Below are 8867 nucleotides of genomic sequence, written 5' to 3' on the forward strand. Positions count from 1 at the left end.
AAAATTCCTACTATCTTATACAGCATACTCATGAAGTCTGTTTTCCCACATAAATATTGTTTGCTAAGATAGACAACCCAATCTGCACTTCTGTCTCTTTCAGAGAACTACAAGATTTTACATAATTGCTAAAGGGAGGTCTGAGTCTTATAATGTATGTTTAAAATGATTTCCCAGGTTAATAGAAAACAAAATCAAAGAAACCAAGGGTTAGAGTAATTTTTTTTTTTTTTTTAAACACTAAACCAGCTTTGGAATGGCCTGTGTTGTTATGCTGCATGTCCATCAGAGTGGCAGGTATTTCCAGGAAGAATTAACTCCAAGCAACTCAGCCTGGTTAAAAAAAAAAAAAAAAAAAAAGACAATTTGGCTCCTATAGCTGGGGCAAGCAATGAACAGATGGGTGTGGTGGCAACCCTCTCTCCTGATTGGCTGTTCTCAGAGATGCCTGCCTTGTACTGCGGAGGCTCAGCGGATCTCCAGGTCTGGACTGCTGTGCGTTAGCGAAGTGCCTTGGTGAAGTGCCTCGTCCAAACTTCAGCGAAGTTATTTGATTACCGATAACATGATGCTTGATTTTTTTCATAATTAGCATTTCCTTTATAACAGGCTTAAAAATCTTCAGATTAGAAGAAGCTAAACTGTTCTATAAATGTCTAACAACCCAGCATTCTTACAGCAGGACCATTGCTCCTGCGTAAGTTGAAAATGATGTAAATAAAAGGTTAAGTGGGTTTACCTACAGAAAGGACCAGAAACTCCAGAATGGTCGTGAAGTTCTACTTACCTATCATCTATTATTTAGATTGAGAAACTGCTGTTTACATACACTGAGCATTTTTCATCCCTTTCTGCATTTAATCATTACAAACCAACCAACAAACAAACAAAAACGCCCTGGACTTAGTAATATTCCCATTGTACAGCTGAGGAAAAATGAAACTCAAGAATAAAGAACAGTAACCACAAATCATAAAGACTTTTCCTTTGGTGATCCAAAGGAGGGGGGATATTTGACGGTTATATTTTAATCTTGCTGTAATTACAAACTGGGAAAAGGCTGAGAAGTGGATGTTTGTTGTGCATGCATAATTTAGGGCATATATTTTTATGGCTCTTTTTTTCTAAATTAGAATATGATGGTATGTCTTAGTGAGCTCTAAAAGAACATCAGTACTGAAATAGATCTGGTCTTTATCATAAAAATTATATTTAATTAGAAAAAATGGCTAATGAAAATAAAATTTACAAATACAAACTCATAAATAAAAAAGGTACTTAAAATATATTGCCTTTAAATAAGAAAAAGCAAAATCAAAATGCTAACTAAAAATTTCTGTGAAAGACTTTTCCAGTGCCACTTACCGTATGCACATATGCACAGGCTGCATCTGTCAGGGATGGTGATAGGGTGAGGATGAGGTGAGATCATAGCTCTGGGATCTGGTACCTGAGGCTAGAGCTGTTCTACTGGACAGTTGATAAGTGGAGATGCTGGTCTTGCAGACTTTTTTTATTCATTACCGAGCAAAGCTATGTTGAAGAAATTCCAAGTAGCAGTTCAAAAGGTTAAACTCAGAGTTTAATTCTCCATTTTTAAAGTTGGGTGTTATATTTTGAAAAAGACCAAGTATAAATAAATATTATACTTAGCCAATTTATATGATCTCCTTCCTCTACCAGGTTTGAATAAAGGAGCCAGTGATACTTTCTTTGCTTTGGGGCTGAAGAAACTGTAGAGTATGGAAAGAATTGCTTCTATGATAAAAGTATGGTGTTATATAATCCAGACACATTTTAAGGGTTTTCGTTTTTTTTTGCTTTGGGGATATCCATCCCCTCCTCTTTTTCAATAACAAAAGAAAGCAAACAACAAAAGAAGTAAGAAAGAAAAGGAAAAGAAAAGAAAGAAAAGAAAAGGAAAGAAAAAAAAAAGAAAAGAAAAGAAAAGAAAAGAAAAGAAAAGAAATAGGTCATATTCTAATATTGGCATTAAAATGTTTGACTAAATAAAGTTTAGAAGACAAATAAAAGATTTCTTTTTTTTTTTTTAGGGAGTGAATAACAATTCAAAAAGCCAGTGCATTGCAATGCCATGTCCTGGAACAAGGCCTTATGGTGAAGGAGACATATCAGAACCTACCAGAGAGACAGATACTGTGACTGGCTGAGGGGGGAGAGTGGTGTAGGCCTTTTCTAGAAGACAGCTCATAAAAACCAAAATGAATGCCCCACAAATAACCTACTGGATTTATAATCCATGTTTATTTTTAAGTAGTTTTATTAAAAAAAAAAAAAGTTAACTGAAATCCATGTTGGAAATAAGAATTTCTTTGAGACCTAGTTCACGACTTGAAGTAAGACCACCAGTGTTTTTTTGAGGACTTTGCTTTCTGAGGTAACTTCAGACAAAACATCAAAGACATGGGGTGAAAAATGGCTAAACTGAACTCAGCAGGGATTTGTTTGAAGCGCCCCCTGCTGACTTCTGGTGACACTGTAACATCTCAAAAAAGCTGTTCTAGGAGGCTTCAAACAGAATTAACTTAAATTGAACAATCATTAAGCTTTTTTAAAAAATTAATTAATTTATTTATTTGACAGAGTGAGAGAAATCACAAGTAGGCAGAGAGGCAGGTAGAGAGAGAGGGAAGCAGGCTCCCTGCTGAGCAGAGAGCCCAATGTGGGACTCGATCCCATGACCCTGAGATCATAACCTGAGCCAAAGGTAGAGGCTTAACCTTCTGAGCCACCCAGGCGCCCCAAGCTCTTTTTATTACCGAATTTTATTACTGAATTTTTCTTGTTTATCTTATTAAATTATATGTAACATGAAGGAAGGTTATCTCTGTGGTACTTCCCATAGCATCAAACTGTGCTGGGAAGTTAAGAGGTTCTTGGCCAATAGTTGCTAGGGTAATTAACAACACTGAGTAAAAGGTGATCCAGTGTTAAATGGGGGAGAAAGCAAGATATTTTTTATTTTTAATTTTTGCTGAATTTTGAAAGTATGAAACTTGTCATAATCTAGGCCAAATCTATCTGGGTTATGGAAATGGGAAACAACTTTTTCTGACTGGAACCTTCCTCTGGCCTCATATTTGTCTTTTTCCTCTTAACTAACTCTCTAGTTAAAAAAGTAATAAATTCTTGACCAAAATAAAATCACAAAAGACAAAACATTTGAAGCAGCACAAATGTGTGTGCAACCAAACAAATGTCTTCTTCTGACCTCCTACTTTCAATCCTTTGGTCTTTCTCCAAAAGCAACTAGTTCCCTTCCTTGTGTACCTTTGTAGAAAGTCTATGCATTTATAAGCATAAATGTGTTTGTAAATGTTTGCCTATGTATGTTCATATTCATCTACAAATTCACAACTCACTTTCTACAGTAATGTTAGCATACTATAAGAACTGTTATGCAATTTATTTTTCCACTTAATATGTGACTTAGAGATGAGCTTATGAAGAACTCCTTTTTAAAAATTTTAATGACCATGTGAGTTTCCCTCATATAGTGGTCCCATCATTTATTAAACCAGACATCATTAATAGTTATTTAGAACTTTTGATAATATAAACTAGGCTATAATGAACAAAGACAAATTCGTTAAAATTACTGAGTCAAAAAGTAGAAATATTTGTCATCTTAATAAGTAAAGCCACTTGTCCTCTAATGGAAACTGCACGAATTTACATTCCTACCTACAGTGTAGGAGAGTTGAGTGATTGTGGATATTCTTGCTATTAATGTATATTATTGAGCTATTTAATCTCTACCAAACTGGAGTGTGAAAAATGATTTCTTGTTTTAATTTTTATTTTAAATAATAATAGCTACCTCTCATACAGCAGTTGCTATATGTGTTAGGCATCATTCTAAGAGCTCTACATATATGACTGTGATACAAAAGACCTTTATTAAGATATAAGTCATATATCATAAAGTATATCCATTTAAGGTATACAATTAAATTGTTTTCAATATGTTCACAGAGTTGTGTGAACATGACCAATTTTAGAACATTTTGATCATGCCCAAAGAAAGTCTGTATCCATTAGCTGTCACTTCCCCACCCTCCTTCCCATCCCCAACCCTAGGCTACTTTCTGTTTCTATAGTTTTGTCTGTTCTAGATATTTTTTTAAAATGAAATCATATAATATGTGATTTTTATGACTGGCTTTTTTCATTTAGTATAATATTTTCAAGGTTCATTCCTCTTGAAACCTGAGTGAGTACTTCATTCCTTTTCGTTGTCAAATAATATTCATTATATGCATATAACATATATTCTTTATCCATTTATCAGTTAATGAATATGGGTTGTTCCCACTTTTTGGCCACCATGAATAATGCTGCTAATAAATATTCATATACAATTTTTTATGTGAATAGTTTTTATTCTCTTGGGTATACAAGGAGTAGAATTGTTGGGTCATATAGCAAGTAACTCTATTTCTAAGTCTTCGAAGGACTGCCATATTATTAAGTACCTCTTTCTTCATAAAGCTTCCCAGATTTCCTTCCAAGAGTTTGTTATGACCTCCTGATGTTGCAAAATAGTATTCATTTATTGATCATTATACATATAACATACTATTATTTACCGTCTGTTTATTACTTACAATGGTAGCTTCAAAAAGGTGGGGATGAAACCACAGTCATAGCCAAACATAGATTTGGGCACCACTACGAGTACTCAGACATTTATATGAACAAATGATGGAATAGAGGAAGAAAGGAGGGAAAAGTTTAAAAGGTGAAAATCAGTATATAATATAAGGTATTTACATTTATCTTAAAACTTATTTCTAGTCTCCTTGGCAAAATAGTTAAGTAAAAAGCCAGAATTAAAAGGATAAATTGAAACCTTTGAAGTCTTAAAGAACCTTACATATGACTAAACATGGCAATGTAGGGCTATGCACAAATGAAGTAAAGATAAATGCAAATCAGAACCAAATCAAGAGGATCCAGATCTAAGCTTGCATTATCATAAACATCTGTAATTATATGGTAATACTTTTTAATTTTATTGCAAGATTTGGAAATGTTATAGCAACCAGTATAATTTTATAAGTGATATTTTTCTCCTTGTATTGTTTTTAAAACCAATCTTGCCATTTTATTGATTTTTTTTGTCATCACTAGTAAAGTAATATTTTATCAAAAATGATGTATATGTTGTCCACTACCAATTCTAATACCTTTCATCCAAGATACGTAAATAGTCTAATAATAATACATTATGTCACATGTGAACAATCATCACCATTACAAAGGCTAAGGCATCATACTCAGAATTGAGAATTTGCCTGGACTTGGACAATCACCTGGGAAAATCAGCACACAAATTAATCTTTAGAATATTTCTAAAAAGTTTATTCTCTGACTTCAAACATCAATTTCTATAAGCCTTCTCACTACACATAGATTTGATTGACCTTATCCAAAATTCTACACAGCTAACCTAAGCCTACTACACATATCCTACCCTAGTTGCACTCTTTGGACTATTTCAAGCTACAGGTCAACCCAGTTGACTTATTACCTAAGAGAAATGAAAGAAGGACATAAATATGCCAGGACCTTGAGCCCACATTATTAAGGGCTTTCTCTAGAGGCCTTGAACCAATTTGTCTACTTGACTGGCTAGGAGAAAATAGGGAGTCTTGTCATCTCAGTCCTGCCTGAATGCCAAAGACTTTCCCATCTTGGACTTTGGCTGTAGCAGCTTCACTGAAAAGTTCCAAGGAAATTAAATCATTAGATCTTGATAGAGAACACTGAAAATAGGTGTCAAAATCCACAGTGAAAGGAGAGGAGAACCACAAAAGTTGGAGCTCTAGGCCTATTCCTGGTCGCTAGAATCCTGGTCCAAGAATCACTTTGACATCAACAGTCTCGGCTGGAATGCTCTTTTCATTCAGGCACCATTAATCCTTATCTGTAATTCGCTGAGGCAGCCTTAAAAAAAGTTTGCTAAAGATAACTGCTAAACCTTTAGGAATTATGCAAGCAGGCTGATGGCATTTGAGCTTGAAACAAGTCATTAAGGGAGTATGGAAATTGGCAAATGGTACAAACTAAGACTGTGTGTGTGTGTGTGTGTGTGTGTGTGTGTGTGTGTGTGTGTGTTTTCCATAAGAGAGTGAGTAGGCTAAATATTTACCAGGACAGCACTTATTCCTACGCTATAAAGTGTACATATAAAGCATAGGTCCTCAACCAGGGGTGATTTGTGCCCACAGGTGACATTTAGCAATGTATGGAAACGTTTTTTTTCATTGTCATGAAAGGTAAGAGCAGGGAGGTGTTACTGCCATCTAGTGCGTAGAAGCCAGAAATGCTATTAAATATCTTTTTTTTTCTTTTTTAATTTTCTATTTATTTTTTAAAATTCCTTTTCAGTGTTCCAGAATTCATTGTTTATGCACCACACCCAGTGCTCCATGCAATACATCTTTTTTTTTTAAAGATTTTATTTATTTACTTGACAGACAGAGATCACAAGTAGGCAGAGAGGCAGGCAGAGAGAGGAGGAAGCAGGCTCCCCACCGAGCAGAAAGCCTGATGTGGGGCTTGATCCCAGGACTCTGGGATCATGAACTGAGCTGAAGGCAGAGGCTTTAACCCACTGAGCCACCCAGGCGCCCCATCAATACGTCTTTTTAATTGCTATTTAAATTCAAGTTACTTAACATAGAGTGCAATGTTGGTTTCAGGAGGGGCATCTGGGTGGCTCAGTTGGTTAAACATCTGCCATTGCCTCAGGTCTTGATGGCAGGGTCTTGGGACTGAACCCCATGTCCTGATCCCCACTCAGCAGAGAGTCAGCTTCTCCCTCTCCTTCTGCCCTTTCCTCCCCCTCCCAACTCATGTGTGTGTGCTCTCTCTCTCAAATAAATAAATTAAAAAAGAAATTTTAGTTTCAGTCATTCATCACTTAGATACAACATCTAGAGCTCATCACAAGTGCCCTCTTAACTACCCATTACCCATCTAGCCCATCCCTTAACCAACTCCCTCAAACAACCCTCAATTTGTTCTCCATCTTTAAGAGTCTCTCAAGGCGGGGCACCTAGGTGGCTAGGTGGGTTGGGCTTAGCCTTCAGCTCAGGTCATGATCTCAGGGGGCTCAGGTCATGATCTCAGGGTCCTGGGATCAAGCCCTGCATTGGACTCTGTTGTCAGTGGGGAACAAGCTTCCCCCTCTCTCGCTGCCAGCCTCTCTGTCTACTTGTGATCTCTCTGTCACATAAATAAATAAAATCTTTAAAAAAACAGTCTCTTATGGTTTGTTTTTTTTTCCTCTCTCTTTTCCCACTCTTCCCATATGTTCATCTGTTTTGTTTCTTAAATTCCACATATGAGTGAAATCATGTGAAATTTGTCTTTCAATGATGCTATGAACATTGGGGTACAGATGGCCCTTCTTTTCACTACATCTGTATCTTTTGGGGAAATACCCGGTAGTGCAGTTCCAAGGTCATAAGGAAGCTATATTTTTAATTTATTAAGGAATCTCCACACTGTTTTCCAAAGTGGCTGCACCAACTTGCATTCCCACCAACAGTGTAAGAGTGTTGAAACTTCTTGAAAGAAGTTGCTGAAAAAGAAAAACAAAACTGGAGGCATCACATTGCCTGAATTCAAGTTTTACTACAAAGCTGTGATCACCAAGACAGCATGGTACTGGCATAAAAACAGGCACATAGACCAGTGGAACAGAGGAGAGAGCTCAGATATGGATCCTCAACTCTATGGTCAAATAATCTCTGACAAAGCAGGAAAAAATATACAGTGGAAAAAAGACAATCCCTTCAATAAATGGTGCTGGGAAAATTGGACAGCTAGTTGTAAAAGAATGAAACTCCACCATTCTCTTACACCATACATAGAGATAAACTCGAAATGGATAAAAGACCTTTCTGAGGGGCAGAAATCCATCAGAATCACAGAGGACAAAATAGGCATTAACCTCTTTGATATCAGCCATAGCAAATTCTTTCAAAATATTTCTCCAAAGGCAAAGGAAACAAAAGCAAAAATGAATTTTTGGGACTTCATCAAGATCCAAAGCTTCTGCACAGCAAAGGAAACAGTCAACAAAACAAAGAGCCAACCCACGGAATGGAAAAAGATATTCGCAAATGACAGTACAGATAAAAGGCTGATATCCACGATCTATAAAGAACTCCTCAAACTCAACACACACAAAACAGATAATCATGTCCAAAAATGGGCAGAAGATATGAACAGACACTTCTCCATGAAGACGTACAAATGGCTAACAGACACATGAAAAAATATTCATCATCACTAGCCATCAGGGAGATTAAAATCAAAACCATATTGAGATACCACATTACACAGTTAGAATGGACAAAATTAACAAGACAGTAAAAAATGTGTGTTGGAGAGGATGTGGAGAAAGGGGAACCCTCTTACACTGTTGGTGGGAATGCAAGTTGGTATAGCCATTTTGGAAAACAGGGTGGAGATTCCTTAAGAAATTAAAAATAGAGATTCACTATGATCCTGCAATTGCACTACAGGGTATTTACTCCATAGCTACAGATGTAGTGAAAAGAAGAGCCATCTGTACCCCAATGTTCATAGCAGCAATGACCACAGTCGCCAAACTGTGGAAAGAACCAAGATGCCCTTCAATGGATGAATGGATAAGGAAGATGTGGTCCATATACACTATGGAGTATTATGCCTCCATCAGAAAGGATGAATACGCAACTTTTGTATCAACATGGACGGGACTGGAAGAGATTATGCTGAGTGAAATAAGTCAAGCAAAGAGAGTCAATTATCATATGGTTTCACTTATTTGTTATGCTCCACAAATAAGT

Source organism: Enhydra lutris, unplaced genomic scaffold (genome assembly GCF_002288905.1).
Source record: "Enhydra lutris kenyoni isolate GAN:26980312 unplaced genomic scaffold, ASM228890v2 scaffoldscaffold3, whole genome shotgun sequence".
Lineage (NCBI taxonomy): Eukaryota > Metazoa > Chordata > Mammalia > Carnivora > Mustelidae > Enhydra > Enhydra lutris.